Source organism: Meriones unguiculatus (assembly GCF_030254825.1).
Source record: "Meriones unguiculatus strain TT.TT164.6M chromosome 13 unlocalized genomic scaffold, Bangor_MerUng_6.1 Chr13_unordered_Scaffold_34, whole genome shotgun sequence".
Classification (NCBI taxonomy): Eukaryota; Metazoa; Chordata; class Mammalia; order Rodentia; family Muridae; genus Meriones; species Meriones unguiculatus.
This window is the reverse complement of record NW_026843646.1, coordinates 12,082,971-12,102,976: the sequence shown is the minus strand read 5'-3', so window position 1 is coordinate 12,102,976 and position 20,006 is coordinate 12,082,971. Positions and strand designations below refer to the sequence as shown.

General features: G+C 45.0%; 1 pseudogene; it reads left to right on the top strand.

The window, feature by feature from the left end:
* The window catches only part of LOC132650889 (neurocalcin-delta-like), a 97,075-nt pseudogene that overhangs the window by 62,965 nt on the left and 14,104 nt on the right, over nucleotides 1–20,006 (top strand).

The window sequence follows — 20,006 nt, the reverse complement described above, 5'->3', positions numbered from 1 at the left end:
TTTCTCTTTGAATACAATCAAATCTTCCTTTTGCATAACTTTATGATGATGGAAAGTGCTACCCTTAAAGAAACAAGCAACTGGCCTGGAAAATTGGAGCTATGTTTTCTATTATTTCATGCACTGTCACACATCCCCAGGGGCAGGGGAATATTGGCAAATCCATGCCCCATTACTCAAACAGAGTCACTGCTCACCATACCACACCCTGCCTTTACTGCTTTCTCCTTCTACAAAATTGTTCACATTAATTTCACATTGCCTTCTGGTATTCTTTAGTTGTAATCATCTTCAAAGTCTGAATTTGGCTGTGAGAGCAAGCATATTGGAGTCTTCAGAAGAATTAGGCCATCACTTTTACCCATTTGCATTATGGTTTTATTTGTGCTTCTGAGTATGTGCTCTGCTTACCTCATAAATTTAAGGTGTTTGCTGGTTATGCATGGCAAATGCACCACTCTAATGTCACTTCTGCTGAATTCATCTTTGCAGCTTGCCACAGAGGCTGTACTTGCTGGTGCCATGGCTGCTGAGATGCACCTGCTACTAAACTCTATTCAAGCAAGATTAAGCTTGAATGACCAGAAGTTACATTGATCTAGAAAAGACAGAAAATGGTTTTCTTTGCACTTGCCTTTAATGAGGTCAGTACATTTCCAGGACCTGCAATTCAGACATTTTTAAGTGTGTGACTACCTATATGTGGGGGCCAAAGGCAACAGGGTGTTTCTGCTTGGCCAGGCCTGGTTAGCAGAGGGGCAGGTGTTAGGGTTCATCTGTGCATCCCACATGCTCATGTGCTTGACCACTTGCTCCCAGATCGTGGTGATAACTGTAGAACCTTATGGACATGGTTCCTACCTGGCAAGCTAAGCCACTGCAGGGGGCTCTAAGGGCATTCGCTTCTGGTTTCTGCCTGAGATCTTTATTTCTAATTGGCCTCCATGAAGTGAGCAGTCACCAGCTCCACCACCACAGACTGAGCCGCTCCACCATAACGGGCCGTCCCTTTGAACCATGAGCCAAAATAAATCCTGCTCAAGTTGCCTCTGTCAAATATTCTGCCACCACTATGAAAACAGTAACTAATGCTGTAAGTCTGATACTGCCTTAGCTGTCCTCAGCTCAGGTGTGAGGGACAAGAGAAGCACGGAACCTTGTTTGACCTACTTACAGACACTTGGAAACCTTTCTTTCTTCCTTCATTCCTTCCTTCCTTTCTTCCTTCCCTTTTTGATTGACGGCTTGATTGATTTATTCTAGTGCTGTGCCCTATCTGATGGCATTTGCTGTAACATGAGGACTGGAGACATCCATGGGAGTTCAGGCAGACTCTTATTAGCATCTAGAAGGAACAGGAAACATTTTTGAACTCTCTGGTGTGACAGTGATGAGGTGGGCTCACACGATGATCTCTGAGTAAGCCCACCCAGACATACCAGAGGTGCCCTAAAAATAACGCTGGTTTGTCCTGGTTGCACCCACAGCTTGTCCTTCAGATGCTGGAGCCTTCACTTGGATGCATTCTAATTACTTTGTGGCTATACATTCAGCATGGATTCCTTTAGATTTTACTTTCTCTGAATATGGAATAAAAATAGCAACCAGAGAGTACACAAACAAACAGAAAGATGTGTGCGCACACACACACACGCACACACACCATCCTCCCTAAGCCTCTACTCTGATTTCTTCCAGTCCCTGTGCTGACAAAGGAGAGTGCAAAGCATTCTGCCTCTGCCACTGACCCTCGGCTACCTAACCTTAGGCTAATACTTAAATCTTTACTCTGATTCTTTAATATGGAGATTCTCTTTCACACAATATTTCAATCATCTACTGAAAAAATAGTGTGAACATTCTGTAAATTTATACAAGAAGGTACTATATTTCACTTGAGTTTGTTACGCAGGGCACTGATAGGCATGTGCTCTGAGTCAGTCAATGTTGGTGTAAGAATGAGTGTATTTAAAACATCAGCTGGTTTGATTGTAAAAGTAGTATTCTCTGTTTTACTAAGAATTTTTATAAGCTGAACAGAAGGCTGAGAAGCAAAAAAGAACAAATCAAATGCAAACTGAGTTATAAGTCAATCAATAGGTTTTTATTGAGTAACTAGTTTGTTCTAAATCTTGTCCCTCAGTATTGGGATTGTGGGGACTGTGAACAAAACAAAACCAAATCTGTGACTTCATGAAGCCTCCATTTTAGTAGAGAAAGCTAAGCAATAAATATAATAAAGCTGTTAGTGTGCTGGAGGTTGAAAGTACTAAGGCAGACAGTAAAGTACTCAAGGAAGACCTGTCGTTACGATTTTAACTAGGGATCTGAGGAGAAACACCGCTGGAAAGGTGATATTGGTGTTATCGTGAAAGAGGCGAGGCATGGGTAGTGAAGATGGGTTCTCTTCTAGCTGCTTTGAACTGAGAGCAAACTCACGATAGGACATGTAGCCAATATTAAGTCTTCTCGGAGAAGACCATAAAGGATAAGATTAGAAACACTATGTATTTTTCTTGTCATGTGAGTAGAAGAGCTGTGGTGTGGTCCTGCCTGTACAGTGTTGGTTCCTTGTTAGTGTGGACTGGGTTCTTCAAGGAATGCATCTCTTTTTCCGTAGCTATGTAAGAACAGAGTACTGTATGCCTTTGTCCAGGTGGGCAAAGAGCCCAACCTTGAGTGGAATAAGGGAGCCACAGCAGAAGAAATGCCTGTCCATGACAACAGTCATCAGCTTGTCAGTGACAGCAGATACCTCCTAAGCAGGCATCATCTTCTTGTCTCTTCAAAGAAAGACTTCAGCTGAGAGACACATGGTTTAAGCAAAGCAAATTACACAAGTGAGTTCTCCAGTGTGGACATTTAAGAAGTTTCTTTAGGCCCCTACCTCCTTTGACATCAGTGCTTAGTTCTTCCTCTTGGGTACCACCTTCATTTCACCCCATTGCACTCAGCATGCTCTGGAGCTAAGATGTTGCTCACTGTGGCTTTTCCTCCCTTGGTTGTTGGGATCTTCTCTGGTGGGCCTATGTGGGCCACAAGAAAGTGCCCTATCCTTTCCATTTCTAAGATGGTGGCACAAAACTACTTCACCTCAAGATGTCAAGCCACAAAGCAGTATTTTACCTACCAGGAGACAGTAGTTTCCCTGATTACCTTGTGTGTTATTCTCTGCCCGCCTAGTCAGGATGTACTGAACAACAAAAAGGACCTATCTACATGACACCCCTTCCCTCCTGCTCATCATGCCTGCCTCACTACTTCCTCTCACAGTATGAGAAAGAAAACACAAAACAAGACAGACTCTCCTGCAATTGGTTTAACATCTGGCTGGAGAAGCTGATCTGGAACAAAATGTAAATAACTAATTCCAGATGTAGCTAAATGCAAGATGTGACTGCAGTGTGTAAAGGAAGCCCTCTGGATGACCAGAGGTCTCTGGAGAAAGAGCTGTTCTATTTGGGTTGAGTATGTGTGAGTTGGGTCAGTGGGCATTTAGAAAATGGAGGCAACTAGGTAGAAAGAGCAGCCTTTTGGGGTACAGAACATGGCTACCATATATAAAGGAGATCTGATGGAACAGGAGCATCCAGGAAAGCCAGTGGGGGGCACCACTGGTGTCAGGGAGCTAAAGGCTCTGCCTGCAGAAGGTATTCAGCACCACTTTTGCTCTGTAACTCCAGAGTCACATGGCTAAAGTCATTGTTTTGTGGCGCTCATCAAGCATCCATGGTATCTTGCTACAGAGCCATAGCCTCCCCAGAACCAGAGGGGAAGGCAGGATGAAATCCAGAGCCCTTCTCATCAGCTACAACTCCCAGGGGACCCATGCACTTCATTTCTGGTTGTCATAATGACCACCACATGGAAAACATTGACCTAGGGGCTAGCCTCCTGGAGTACAGACCCACAAAGATTTTTCATAGCTAGGTAATGACCCAAATGGGAGTCAGGCTAGAGAGAAATGGCTCCTGCTCTTTTTCTTTGTGCATCACCTTCCTGGACACTGGGCAAGAGGAAGAATTCCTTCACACCCTTGGAGCACTTGTTTCTATAAGTATGCCAATGGGACAGTACCCTTATCTTACTTAGGTTAATGGTGTTTATTGAACATCTGCTGGAGCCAGGCATGATGTTGATTTTTTTTTCCATCGCTCAGCAGCAGGAGGTTCTCTTTCTCTCATTCAGTCCTCTGGACAGCATGAGGACATAGGTGTCAATTGTGCCTAATTACTGTATAGTAACTAAGAGGAGGAGACGTGTCCCCAGGGCCACATGATACACTGCTATAATAGTGACTCTGATTTAGTTGTCACCTACCCTGCAGGAGCATCACATAAGGCACTCCATAACTTCTCCTATCTGGTCAATGGGTGTCTCGTGCTCTACATCCAAAACACAACTGTTGCACGTGTTTTGTAGATAGATAGTATATCCTGCCATGCTAGTCAGGATGAGGAATCCCAGAATACATTTTAGCATAATCAGCCATTCAAACAACAGAAACCTCCCAGCCAGGGGAAACAGCAGGGGTGGAGGTGGGAGCAGATAGGTCACCCTCCCCTGGGACCACAGCTGCATGTCACGGCTGTTCATTGCTTCATAACTCTCATCCTTGGAGTGAAATCACAGACTTTCAAAGAAAAATATTAATAAAACTTCTATGAACTATGTCCCAAACCGCAGACTCTTGCTACTTCCTTACCCCATGTAGGAGTATTTTTATAGAACTATCCCTTCTAAGCCCGGAAGCCATATGCCAAATAAATTTTAAAAATTATGAACTATTCTTGGACTCTATGGGGCCTGGAGCCATTTACTAAATGCATTTGTGGCCCCCAGAGGAAGTCTAAAATTGGGGACATGAGCCTCTGGTCCTCCAGCTGCTGGTAAGCAAATTGGCCTGGATGGCTGAAACTGATCTGTTTGCTCCCCTAGTCTAGGAAGCTCTGTGCCCTGTCTGCTGTCACAGTGATTACTGTTAAGCCATAGTTTGTGATTAAAAATAAGAATATTTAGTGCCTTAAGCTGAGCAGACATTGCTTGAGATCAGAATTCCAAGCAACTCCATCTGGTTGGACTGCAGCAACCCTGAGAGACTATTGAGGCCACAGTGTACCCCCAGCCTTACCCCATAATGTGGCTGTAGTCAAGTCTGCCACAGCAGTCAAGTGGCCATGGACATAGGGACTTTCTCCAAAGCTCTTGACTTCTGACACTCACACGGTCTCTGTGCTGGGTCAGCTGTATAGTACGAATAGGCCTGGACAGTGACCATCTCATGGGGCCTGTCCACTAACTCATGGCTCATTTACATGGACGGGGTAAATGAGCCTCCAAATGCTGACCATGGATTATGCAGGAAGGGTAGAACCAGACATGAGCTGGATGACCAGCTGACGGCAGAAGGGATGCCTGAGAAGCTGGCTGTTTTCTCTAACGTGCTTTCAGGCTAGTTGGTTTCTCATTTTTTACAGCCTCTTATTCCTTAGATTTTTTTTTTCAAAGAAAGTTATTCACCATATGACTCCAGCTGGCCGAGAATGCACTAGTAGACCAAGCTGGTCTGAGCTTGCAGAGCCCTCTCCCCCCCACACACACACCTCCTGAGTGCTGGTTAAGGCGTGAGCCACCAAGCACAGGTTGTGAAATGTTTTACAGCCAGTCACATTGTTCCTCCACCTCACCTGCTGGCAGTGTCTGTTACCTATGTCCACCTATATCCAAAACTGCTTCATGGAAAACTCTAGCAACAAACAATTCAATGGCCTTTATTGCAGTACAATTGCCTTATTTTCTTGTAAGTTTTTATTAATCTCTTGTTTCCAACTTATAAATTAAACTTTATCATTGATATATATGTATATGAAAACCAGCATAGCTATGAATAGGATTGGTACTCTCTTTGGATTTAGGCATCCACACAGGATCTCAGAATGTATCCCATGCAGATAGCAAGAAACTACCAAAATGATGCAGTCTTTGGTGATGAGCTTAGTTAAAAGTAATGTTTCTATATTTTAAGAGGAGGTTAGAATATTGTTAGACAATGCTTTATTTAGATTTTTTTATCAAAATACATGTTTTATTGACATTAATGTAAAAAAGAAAACTTTGGAAAGAGCCAAAGGCCAATCCTTGCCTAGCCTAAAATGCAAGGTCTCCAATGCCTTAGAAACTGTTACCCCTGAGCTCACCCAGAGCAAACCTGGGCCTCATCTCATGCCTCAGGGGACATAAAAAAAACTATCAATCAAGCCTCCAGGGCAAGAGCATTTTCTGTGCCAGTTCAGCTGATGTCCTTTTGCAGGGAAAGTGGGCGCAGGTGTGTGACATCACTCAAGACATACGGGCCATTCTCCTGGGAAAGAGACTTCACTGTAAGCAGTGGCTTTGTACATTTGTTCAAATGACTTCAGCAAGCCACATAAGTTTTCTTTTTCTTTATCATTTTTGTGTGCCAGCCTGTGTGAATTTATGTGTATCACCTGTGTGCACGGGTCCAAAGAGGCCAGAAGAGGTCCCCTAAAACTGTAGCTGTGAGCTGCCATTTGGGTGTGGAAACTGAATGGTCCACTTTTCAGTGAAAACTGAAATGGTCCTCTGCAAGAGCAGCAAGCTCATTTAACTGTGGTGCCATCTCGCCAACCTCTTCAGCAAGCTGCGAGTCCTGTGCCCATACCACAGGCTGGAGGAGAAAAATGTGGTCGAGGGCTATCACACAGCTCCCCAGTCCTCCTTTCATACCTCACCTCTTCCTTGAGGCATCACTGTTTAATTTCCTAATCTGCCTGTGTCCTTGTGTTGGTTTGGGTGGCCTCCTGTCACACTCCGCTGAGTTTATTGAAGGGAAGTTCTGAGGGAACAGAGGTCCCTCGGCTTCTTGTCCAGTCATGCTTTTCTCCACTGAGAACCATAGACAGACAGCCTAGAAATGAATTTGAGGATTTTAACCATCAGTCAGATGGCATCTAAAACAAGTCATGAAAAACAGCACACCTCTCCATTCATCCATAGCGTTTATAATTTTCCTGACATTTTTCTAGTTGTGTTTTTGTAGTTGAAACAGAAGAGTCAAAACCATGCTTAGTGGACAGGATGAAGCTTCCACAGGGGACAGACGTTTTTCATCACCCTGCTCTTTTCTGGGGATTCTTTGTTTTGGATGCAGCAGACTTGACTTCAGCTGCTAGCACCTTACAAATACCATTTTAGGAGACCACAGTGCAGCTTACATTGAGACTTCCCCTCCAAAGTTAGCCAGGCTGTCTAGGGTAAGTTATGGGCTTTTCCTTGGAAAATCTAATTCTGGGAGCTGAGGAATGAAGCTACAGAGTTTTCAAAACCTTTTGGGGAATCACAGAAGTGCAAGGCTTCCTCCTTCCCTGCTCAGATGCAGAAGGGAAGAAGGGAGGTCTTGCCCTTGAAAGAACATCGGCTAGTCGCCATTGCCTTTACTGGAGGAGGGGTGGGGTTTTTGTTTATTTTGTTTGGGGTTGTGATTTCTTTTCTTCTTTGATGGAAAAACTGGCTTCACATGTTTTTCTTTTCCATCTCTGACCAAACTCTACACTTTTTTCTTTCTTCCTTCTTCTTCCTTCCTTCCCTTCCTTCCTCCCTCCTTCCTTCCTTCCTTCTTTCTTTCTTCCTCTCTTTCTCTTCCCCCTGGAAGATTGGGTGTAGCCCAAAATAAGTTAAGAAATTCCACACTACCCTTCTTGGAGGAAACTATTGAAAATAGGATGTCAGTGTTTAATGAAGCACCTGCGGGACATGGACCCACCTGGGGAAAAGCGGAACTGAAACAAAGATCATTAAGTGAGCCAGGTGTCTGCAGTGGAAAGACTGCAGGAGTCTACTCAGGATCTGCACAGCTTGTGGGCAAGCAGAGGGAGTACAGACCACACAATCTGAGGGTAATGGGGAGCCCTGTAGGATTTTGAGAAGACAGGCATGTGGCACAGAGAACATTTCAAATTTGAAGCCAACTTCTGCTCCTACACCCTATCTCGAAATCCAAAGCAAGCAAGAGAGAGAACGTAGCAGTGGTATGACATAGTATGGCTTGTGTTTTTAGAAAGTCATCGTAGGCGCTGAGTGGAAAATAGATGAGAACTGGGATAAGAAGAAAGGAAATTAGATGAAAAGAGCTCAGGCAAGGAAGGTCTTAGAGGAGCAGTGAGGACCACTGTCGTCTTCACTGGGGTGGTGATGAAGATGGTAGGCAAGGTGGATTTGAAATTTTGATTAGAAAATCAATGTCCCATGCCAATGGAATTAAAGTGAAAGAAGTCACAGGCGATCCTTGAGTCCTGGGGTGAGCAACTGGAGGCAGGGGGGAGGCCTTTACTGAGATGGAGCAGATGGGAATCTGGGAAAGCTGACAAGATTCAGTAGGAAGCCAGGAGCTTTCAGGGCAGCCTTGAACTAGGGTTGATGGGCAGAACTGGGTGTGAAGCATGCCCACTGAGGGGTAGGACTCAGACTCTTTGTATGTTCCCACTAGCTCTGCCTCCTCACTCTCCTTTGCCGGTTCCATCCCATTGTTTAAGGTCCGAATGTCACAGTGATAAGGACCCAGTCTTCAGGAGAATTGGCTTCCGAGACTGAGTGTTGTAAGCTCTGTCTGCTGCTGGCTCCATGGACTCCTGACTCCAGACTTCTGGGCTCTCAGCAGCTCGTCTTCTGCAGCTGCACTTTTAGTAGACATCTAGGGATTACCATGTGCCCTGACTCACCGAAAAGCCCTGTTTCTGTATTTTCCCCAACTTTGTGTCAATCCTTGGAGCTACTGAGGCCAGACACTCAGCATCCAGCTGAAGTTCTGTTTGTTGCTATTGTTCTCTACTTTACAACCCAAGGCCGCTGCCTAGAATCCAGCTACATGTCCCTTCTCCTGCTGTAACCACCCTTCCAGCCAGCACAGCCTGTGTCTAGGTCACTGAAGGGCTATAGGACTTCCTCCAACCCACCAGTGGTAAATAATGACACAGAGACTTTTATAAGTCTAAAGTTGAGGACTTCACCTGGGCAGATTCTCATCTACCATCTAGACTTGACCCAACTATTCTTGCCTATGACCTCTGCTCTGCTCTGCCCTTCTGCTCTCTTCTGTGTCTGTTCCAAAACCTTCATATTTGCCTTCTTATCCCAGACTTCCTCTCTCTCTCTCTCTCTCGAAGCTCTGTCCTCTACTTCCTGCTCCAGAAATTGGTCATTAGCTCTTTATTATAACCAAACAGCAGTAAGAGAACACTTGAACATCTTTTAGAGTGCCTCTAGGTAAATGAGGAAAGTCAAACATTCACAAACTAGAACACCCAGTGGTGGGACACAGAATTGACAATAGCAGTATCCTGCCAGCACTGAGTTCTCTGTCAGAACAGTCCAGAGACGTTTCCTCACACAATGTGAAGGAAGGTTACTCCAACACAGGGCCTTCCTCACTGGCCCCCCTCGGTTTTTCTCTTTTTAGTCTGTCTCAGCACAATGTCCACAGCACTGGCCCAATGGCCCCACTGTTCTCAATTCTCATGTTTCCACTCTGCCACATTCTGGGTCATGCTAAGACCCTGTTCAGAACAATTTAGCTAGCTGCTCTCACTACCCATGTGACCTTCTCACTGCTCTGCTCTGGCCATGGCACATTCTCAGTGAGGTCTTCTCTGACTTCTCATTTGAAATTCTAACCCTCCGGGCACTCCCCCTTCTACTCTTTACCTTCTCCACTGCACATGTACACCCAACACTTCTCTTACTGTTTTTTTCTTTCTGTATGTCTCTTGCCGCCAACTATAAACTCCATAAAAGGCTCTTTGCCTACCTGTCCCCTGTCTTGTGTCTCTCCCGACAGATACTCAGTACCTATTTGTGGTGTAAAGGGGTTACAACAGGAGACTGTCTGCTCCTTTTCATCTGCTTCCTTCTAACTCTTTATTAAACTGTTGTAATTTCTGCATGTTCATAAAGGATATAGGGCAGAGTGAAAGCCAATGGACAGCAGTCTAGGCTCATGGCTTCTCCACAAGCTGTTTGACCTAGGTCGTGTCAATTAGTTTTTCTGAGTTTTGATCTCTTTGCTAATAAAATGGAGAAAGCCTGCCCTGCCTATCACAGGTGGCTAAGATGCTACAGAGTAATGTGTGAGGGACCATTGTCTTAGTCTCTTATTTTGCGAAAACAAATATCTGGGGCTGTATTCACACAGAAAGGACATTTACTTCATAGTTTTAAAGGTTGGAAGACTACGATTAGGTGGTAAATATTGACACAGAGACTTTTATAAGTCTAGAGTTGAAGATTTCACCTGGGCAGATTCTCAGATTCTGTCTGTTTGACCTCTGGTTAGAGCCTTCAGATCATATCACAACATGGTAGAAACACATATGACAGAGAGGGAGGTCACATGGCAAGGTGAGAAACCGGGATCTGGGAAAGAGGCCAGGCCAGCTCTTTTGTAATAACCCATTGTCTCAGGAAGTAATCCATGGGATTCACCCTCTCTCCTTCAAAGGAGCATTACATCATTTGTGATGGAGGAATACCATTACCTACCTACCTTCTACTGGACCTCACTTTTAACAGCTCTTTCATTTCAGTACCACTGGGGACCAAACTCGCAACACACCAGTCTTTATGGTTACGATGAAAACCATTCCTAATTCAATACTATAACTTTATATGTGTGACCACCTCATTGAATTCTCATATCAAGGCAGTGAAATTGCAGTATTGAATTCATTTCACTGAGATGCACCCCCAAATTAAATGGTTTGTTCAACCATTAAACAACAGAACTAGCCTTTGAACCTAAATGTTTTCTTTTTAAAAGAATCTTATTTTGTTTATGTCTATATATGTGCATGTGTGTGCCGTTGTTCATGGCAGATATCCTAGGAATGGAGGTACAGGCAATTGTGAGCCTCCTAATGTGGACTGTGGGTGGTAGGAACGGAACTCACGTCCTCTGAAAGGGGAGTGCTTCTTCCTAATGAACTCTCTCCAGTCCCTGAACACAAGCACTTCACTTCTATGTCCTGAGCAGTTGTCCCATTATGCTCAAAATCAGTTAATGACTGTGTGCAGAGATGAAGAAGATTTGACCCAAGGTGAAACTGTTGCTTCTGCAGTTTTTTTCCCCGACTGTTATTTAATGTAGTATTTCCCTGACAGTATTCTCTGTGCCCTTCTTTGGATTCAAATAGGCACACAGTCCTGTTTCCCACAGGCAAACAACCTTCAGGCCTCTCTACCCAGTGAACGAAAGCCTGTCATGGGTCTCTCAGGCTTTTGTCGTGTGTCCGACTAAGCAAGGGTAGATGGCTTCCTCAGGTTGAGACACCAGTCCTCAGTCAAGTATTTGTTGACAACTACAGAGATGAAGACTGGACTAAGCTGCAAACACCTGCTTCCCAAACAACCAAGCTATGCTCTATTCTTTGTGTTACGGTCTTTCTGTGTTAATGAGTTTGTTAATGTGCTTTAATTAGTGTTTACTGAAAAATAGCTGCACACAGATTAGTCTTGTGAGAGACTTAGCCAAAATGTTGAGGCAATTTGTTCCTTGTATAAAGCAGCTAATAAGTGAGAAGTACTCTGTAAAGGTTGGAAAAGGACATTAAGTTGGTTTTTAAGAAATAGAACTTTGTTTCTACAGGAAAAGAAATGATTTATTTGAATAGGTAGATTGAAATATTAAAATAGCAATCCCCTCCTAACTCAGGTACCAGATGATTTGCATATAACAAAACTGGATAGTGGCAATCTGATTGGAAGCCATGGCATCCACCAAGAGGGGAGGTCTACAGAGATCCTGAAAGAACTTGAAATCACTTGTAAATTTCATTAAGTGTTTTGGTTCCCTTCAAACCTATGCATTATGTATCAACTTTTGTTTCTGAATTCTGGCCTCAGGCAAATTGCCAATGTCACAACCAAATGAGGGTTTTAAAATTCTCATAAACTGCTCCCTCTTCATTTGGGAGGATTTTCACTTCCAGAGGAGGAAAGTGAACGTTACTGGATTGTTATTCAATCTGGGCTTCATCTGTAAGTTAATTTGTCTCTGTATAAATGTAGGGACCTGGATGAGGTCTCCTTGCAGCTGTTGTAGGTTGAAGGAACACCCTCTTCAACCTACCCCTCAGAGGTAGCTTGTATGTGAGCTGAGTCGGGTTCCCACCTCAATGCAGAACTCAGATCCTAGAAAGGAGTGAGATAGGGTGTGCCACAGCTCGATGGGGGGCTTAGGCTCCGGTGTTCTGCAAAGTAGGGGGTATCATTAATGTATTGTGTTTTCAAATAGCTAGGAAGGAAGATGAATGCTCTCATCACAATGACATGGTGAGTGTTTGCGAGGCTGAATATGCATATGCCCAATTTAATCATCACATTAGGCATGTCTCTATAAAAACTTCACATTGGAAGCCACATATGTTCAATTTTATGTATCAGTTACAAGTACCTAAAGTCAAAACTAACCAGTCAGGTGATTGATGACGATCCCTATTTCCTGATCTATGGATTTTACAAACGAAATTTGAGCCCTGTGAGCCACACAAATGCTGCCCGGTAGGAATTTCGTGAATGAGGGCCTCAGAAACAGTTTGGTATCAGAGGCCCTGAGACCAAGGTGTAACTCCAAGCACCTGGTGCTTTCCAGCACGATGAATAGCACCAGAAAGCCAGCCTGCTTCCGGGAGACTAGTCTTCCAAGTCTAGCATCTGTGTCCATCTAGTAATTAGTCATCCTTCTGATTACCCATGATGCTTTTCCTACTTGTTCTTTAGTTTTGTTTTTTGTTTGTTTGTTTGTTTGTTTGCCTTTAGTTCACAGTGTGTTTTGTGATGGACCTTGGAGAGGCAAAGCCTAACAGCCATTAAGATCTGCCTGCAGAGTAGACAGCAGCAGGAGAGACAAATACAAATGACAAGAATCCCAAAACGAAAAATCAGAGGTCAGGTTGTTGTCCTTCAGGTCGTCTGAAGTGAAAGGGCAGAGCCGCTTCTGTGTGAAGGGGTATATACAGACTACAAGTCCTACTGAGCACTGCCTGTCACCCAAGCATCCTAGAGGCAATTGGGAGAGGAATTGCCTAGAGCAGATTGGCTTATGGGTATATTTTTGGAGAATTGTCTTGATTGCTAATTGATATAGAAGGCCTTACACCACTGTGGGCAGCACCATTCTCTAAGATGGTTTGAGCCTTCAAGGAAGCCAGCAAGCAGCAGTCTGTCACAGTCCCTGCTTCAAGTTCCTGCTTATGTTCCTTCCCTGGCTACCCTCAGTGGAGGAGTGTGGCCTGCAAGCTGAAACAAACCCTTCTTCCACTAAGTTGATTTTCGTTAGAGAATTTTATCATTCACAGACAGGAAACTAGAACACTACACAACAGTCCGAAAGCTCGTGACTAAAGTCAGGCATTATCCCCTCTGAGCAATGTCCTGTGATGGCACCTCTGCCCCTTTCTAGCCTCCCCCAGAGTGTCCCTCCTCCATGTACCACCCATGTACCACCGCACCGGACCCAGTCTTCTGCCTCCATGGGTCCCCTCACTGCCACCACCACCCCCTGTGTACCGACGGCTGAGTGTCCTAAGGGAAAGGTCACATCTCACTCTTGGCATCCACATCTCTGGAAGTCTGAGAAAGGCTGAATGAACACTAACTGGATATGTGAGTGGAAGCCAGTATTGAGAGCGACACCTCCACCCCCATGGAAGGCACTTCCTCCCCCACACCGTGCCAAGAAAAGAGTAACACGGGAGTGTATACTTCTACTTTACAAATGGAAACATGGTGCTAGGGAGGCAGCTCAGCAGTTAAGCCCTTGCTGTATACCCATGAGGTTCCCAGCTCAGATCCAAGCACCACGCAATCAGTGGACATACAGTACAGATCTGTAACCCCATCTCTGGGAGAGGCGGAGACAGGAGGATTGCTGGAACTTGCTGGCTGGTTTCCAGCCTAGCCTAAAAAAAACCTGCCCCCACCCTTTCTTAAAGAAATAGGTGAAGGGTAGCAGCAAAGACCATGTGATACCCTCATTTGGCCTCTGTATATTCAAACATATACGTACACATAAGTGAATAAACCTTTTTCAATGAAAAAATACTTAAAAATACAAACACTCCTTAATGTACAGTGGAGATAAATCCTGCTAAACCCATGCATGCTGTGAGACTGTGATTTGTGTGGAAAATGCATCAAATAATCTCACCTGCCCAGCATCCCGGCCTCCTGGGCCACTGTAGGGCAAAGCTCTCTGCTGTAGGTCAGGACTCCACAGAAGATCCCACCAGGGAATATGGAGGATGTGAGCAATTGGCAATATTAATTCCAGGTCTGGAGAGGTGGCTCAGGGCTTAAGAGTACTTGCTGCTCTTCCAGAGGACCCCAGTTCAGTTCCCTGGATAGTCTGCTCACAACTATCCATAATTCCACTTCTAGGGGATCCCTCTTCTAACCTCAGGCACTAGCCACAGGAGGATGAAATCAAACACATTATGCAGACTAAACTCTCAAGCACATAAACAAGTAAATCTAAAAATAGTTTTCAATTAACTCAAAATCAAACACATAGTGAATCTGAGATGTTCCTGGTGAAGCTTGCTTGAGTTGCATCATGGGACTCCACTGTAGCATTGGCTCCGGAGGTGCCATGTGAGCACTTTGCACCACACAGGCTGCCACACACCGCACACACACACAGACACACACATATGCTGCCATGCACACACACACACACACACACACATGCTGCCATGCACACACACACACACACACACACACATGCTGCCACGCACCGCACACACACACACACACATGCTGCCCCCCCACACACACATGCTGCCATGCACACACACACACACACACACACACACACATGCTGCCACACACCGCACACATGCTGCCTCACACACACACACACACACATGCTGCCTCACACTGCACAATGCTGCCTCACACACACACACACACACATGCTGCCTCACACACACACACACACATGCTGCCTCACACACACACACACATGCTGCCACACACACGCACACACATGCTGCCACACACACACACACACACACACACACACACACATGCTGCCACACACACACACACTCACACACACACATGCTGCCTCACACACACACACACATGCTGCCTCACACACACACACACACATGCTGCCACACACACACACACATGCTGCCACACACACACACACACACACTCACACATGCTTCCTCACACACACACACACACACATGCTGCCTCACACACACACACACATGCTGCCACACACACACACACTCACACACACTCACACATGCTTCCTCACACACACACACACACACACACATGCTGCCCCTCACCGCACACAGTCAGGGAAGGCTGCATGAAAACGCTCTTTTCCCTCTTCCCAAGGAACAACACCTGATAATCACGTAGGACAGCTCTACAAACTATGATGTGTATTTTCTTTTCTCTCTGCAGTTGAATTTTCGTGGCCAGAATGGTGAAGCAGAACAGCAAGCTGGGCCCTGAAGTCATGCAGGACTTACTGGAGATCACGGACTTCCCGGAGCATGAGATCCAGGAGTGGTACAAAGGCTTCTTGAGAGACTGCCCCAGTGGACACTTATCAATGGAAGAGTTTAAGAAAATATATGGGAACTTTTTCCCTTATGGGGATGCTTCCAAATTTGCAGAGCATGTCTTTCGTACCTTTGATGCAAATGGAGACGGGACAATAGACTTTAGAGAGTTGATCATAGCCCTGAGTGTGACCTGAGGGGCAAGCTGGAACAGAAGCTGAAGTGGGCCTTCAGCATGTACGACCTGGACGGTAATGGCTACATCAGCAAGGCAGAAATGCTGGAGATCGTGTAGGTAGGGGCCCTGGCATGTTAGAGGGAGAAGCATGTGTCACAAGAAAGACCCAAGAGGCACCCGGAGAATTGGGACTGAGTGTGTAATCTGGTGTGTTTCTGAGGCAGTTAACTTTTTGAAAAGTTTGAATTTGCATGCCCAAAAATGGCATAAAAATCTCCACTGGTCAGAATTTCCTGCAAACCCAGGAGCTGCAACTCTGCTGCCTGCACATGCTCTCCTGTCAGCAGTCACCTGGGCTTTGGGGTGGCTCCCACACTGCAGAGAGACAGGGCTCTCCCTGGTGGCCACCCTTGTTATAGTCTTCCCATTGGTCAATATAACGACCTGCTCAGTCATAGAGTTTGCGGTCACGTCTTCTGAAGTTGCGTGAGTAACAAAGCCCTGGCTTGGGTCCCCACCTGCGTTTTTCAGGGACCACCTCTGTGGCTTTGATCAGCAGTCAACGCAAGCAGTGTCTTCACCTGTGAAGTGGGACTGCCTGTCATGGGGCTCGTTTAAGTTTAGATTTACCTCCCCATGTGAAATGCTGTCTTAGTTACCGTTCTGTTGTGAAGAGATACTGTGACCAAGACAACTCTCATAAAAGAAAGCATTTAATTGGGGGCTTGCTTACAGTTCTGGAAGGTTAGTCCGTGATCATCAAAGTAGGAAGCAAGCAGACAGGCATGGCGCTAGGGCAGTAGCTGAGAGCTTTGCATCCTGATCCATAGGCATCAGGGAGAGAGAGACTGGACCTGGTGTGGGCTTTTGTACCCTCAGAGCCCAACAAGACCACACCTCTTAAACTTCTCTAAACAGTTCCACTGTGCACCAAGATTTCAAACATATGAACCTATGGGTGCCATTTTTATTCAAATCACCACAAATGCCCAGGACCAAACACATAGTCAAGATCACTGTTCTTAATTTACAGCTTTGTAGGGTCTGGACTCTTTATCCTATCCAGGATGCAAATACAGAGAGCTTCTTCATTTTACTAAGAAACGCTGAGTTTGGCCTCCCCAAACCACTCAGTTTGAGTAAATTCACTGAAGCAAACAGGAGAAGGTGGTGCTGGTAGGCTCGTGGTAATGGCAGCTTGCTGAGCAGTGGGTGGGGTCTGGGGACAAAGCTAAGGAGATTCACTGAGGGCTCAGGAGAGACTTGGAGAGCTTCTGCTACCGCCATTACTAAGAACTAGATGATGACAGAGACCACGGGAGCTGGCTGCCGTTCACCTCTAGGTAGGTGAGGGAAGCTCGGTAGAGAACCACGTGGTGGAGGTGGGTCAAGGGCGTGGGTTTTGGATTCTTGGAGGGCTCAGCTCAGAGGTCACATTCATTGCAGGGCTTCTGGGCAAATGTCCTATTGAGATAGAGCTGCTGCCCTGGGAAAATGGTAGCGTTGGGTAGGAAGGGATGGAACAAGGAGATGAAAGAAGTCAGCTGCTGTAGGAGTGGGGTTAGCATATTAGGATAGAGGATGGCTAGCTTGCGGAGAATGTTGGGGACCATGACAAGGGAAACTGGACAGAGCTGAAAAGACTACAATAGAGCTGTGACTGAACAGTAGTCATGTTCAGGTGGAGCCTGCATGGGCAGTTACAGCACAAACGTTAGGAAGATGCAAGATGAGGGTTTCTGGTGACACTGCCTCACCCAGGAATCGCTCTCCAAGCACTTCTCTCTTCTGAATGGCCACCAGTGGCTCTCCTTCCACCAGAGGGTAACAGGCCATACCAAAATAATCACTCAGTGATATAGATCTTAAGCATTTCCCCTCCTCTGCAGAGGGGGACAGCTAATGTAAAAGATGGACAGATAAAGGGGTGGGCTTGAGAGATAGTTTAGTGGCTAAGACCACTGACTGCTCTTCCAGAGGACCAGGGTTCAATTCCCAGCATGGTGGTTCCCAACAGTCTGTCACCCCAGGCTCAGGAGATACACTGTCCTCCTCTAGCGTCCACAGGTACTGCAAGCACAGGACATACATGCACCCAAAGCACCCATATTGTACAATAAAGCAGAATATTAAGAGAAAAGTATTCATTATTCCATCCTACCCTCAATTTTTTTTTATTTTTAAAAATTTTTTGTGGGTAGGACAGTTTCTTAAATGATATATTTCTTGATAATTTTTAATATGATGATTTTTAAATTATATATTTCCTGGTCCTCTTACCATGCATTAAAAATATTCAGTTACGTCTGTAAGGTGTATGTTATTTTCTACCTTGCCATTTTCATCTTGCAGAGTAACACAAGTATTTCTGTGTTTATAATGATGTCTTATAAAAATATTTAATAAAATGCATAATAATCCTACAGTATATTAAAATTACTTAATTTTCTACTGTTGGATATTTAGGTTACCTCCAGTTTTCATTATAAATGATTTATTCTTTAAAAATAAAATAAATCTGCCAGGTACAGTGGTGCATACCTGTGATCATTTCAGGCCAGTCTGATCTACAAAGTGAGTCCAGGACAGCCAAGGCTACACAGAGAAATCATGTCTTAAAAAAAAAAGTCAATCTTTCTATATAAAGTTTTTCTATATAAAGTTTTTCTTTCCATTCTTAGGATGGAATCCCAAAAGCTGGGTCAATATTTCTAAGATCTCTTGATACATCTTATCAAAGTAGTTTTTCTAATGCCCCCACAAGTGGAGGTAGGACAACTGCTTATCATTTTGCACCTTAGATTTCCCTTATTTTTTGATAGTTAAACAAAAATTAAAATTCCAAGGTTTGATTTCTGTAACTATAATGAATGCCTGAAACAATCAACTTACAAGGAGGTTTGTTTTGACTTACAGTTTTGTAGATTTCGTCCCCTCTGTGAGTCTGGGCCTGTGGCAAAACATTACATCAGGGTCGGGAGTGTGAAGCAGAGAAAAGCCATTCACCTCATGGCCAGCAAGCAGTGAAAGAGAAAAAGACTGAGGTTCCGCAGTCTCCTTTGAAGACTCACTCGGACTACCTGAAGATGAGCCCAGCAGGCCCCCTCTTAGAGAGTCTACCACTTCTCAGCAGGGCCAGACCTTCAGGCGCAGAGCTTCGGGAACACATGACATTCAGTTGTAGCTTTCATCCTAACTAGGCTTTTTTGCTATTATGTGTTGTTTTACTATTTGGTACTGGGAACAGAACCAGGGGGTTCATGAGTACTAGGCAAACTCCCACACACCCCAGTGCGGACTTTGCTGCATTCCAGGCCTTTCTATCTCAGAGCGCTGGGCTCTGCCCTTGGAAGAGTGGAAAGGGCTATACTCATTTTGGACAAAACTTCTTCCTAACTGGAATCTGAAACAGAAATGCCCAAGAGCCATGGTGTTATCTTCTAATGTTTTGTTTTTTGTTTTGTTTTGGTTTTTGCCCAATTTTCCTGGTGGTTTTTGCAGCCATTGTTGATGAACCTGTAGATAGCAAGACTGTAAGGAACATGAGCTTACGAGAATGGAGATGCAGCTATGCACTCATCTGCTATCCATAGCTCAGCAAAGGCCCTGGCAAGGGGAACAGTGTTCAGGAAGGTCACATTGCCCCGTGCTTTGGAATGTGGCTTGGAAGAGCAGGTAGGAGAACGCTGGGACATGCAGAACACGACAGCAGACCCCAGACCCTGAAGGGTCTTCCACCATGTTCAAGCCTGGTGAGAAACATGAAGGTGTGCTCAACCTGATGGAGGCCTGCCCCTCACTGTAAAGTGCCCTAGGCCACTCCCAGGCCCTCATAAGTGTCCAGACCTGAACTTCAGACATGCGTGTGTAAGGCTGAGGTTCTTAAGAAGCCTGTCAATAGAAGACTCAAATTCTTCAACCGTTGGACACCCCCATGCCTTTGATGGTTAATACTCATGGCTGCAAACACCACAAGCACCTGAAGTGACTTTAGATCATCGAAGAGATTAAATTAAATCTCAAACCATTTTCATACCCAGGGCTATTTTGCAAGCTGACAGTCCACACAGTCCATCACATTCTTAGGCTGATCCCTATCATCAGTTATTTGGGATGAACTGGAATTCAGTGTACCTCACTGAGCTCCACGGTCTGGTTTTGTTTTTGTTTCTGTTTTTTGTTTTTTAATCTTTTATTCCTTCCCTTTTTGAAAGCCTACACTCTCTAAGCCCTGT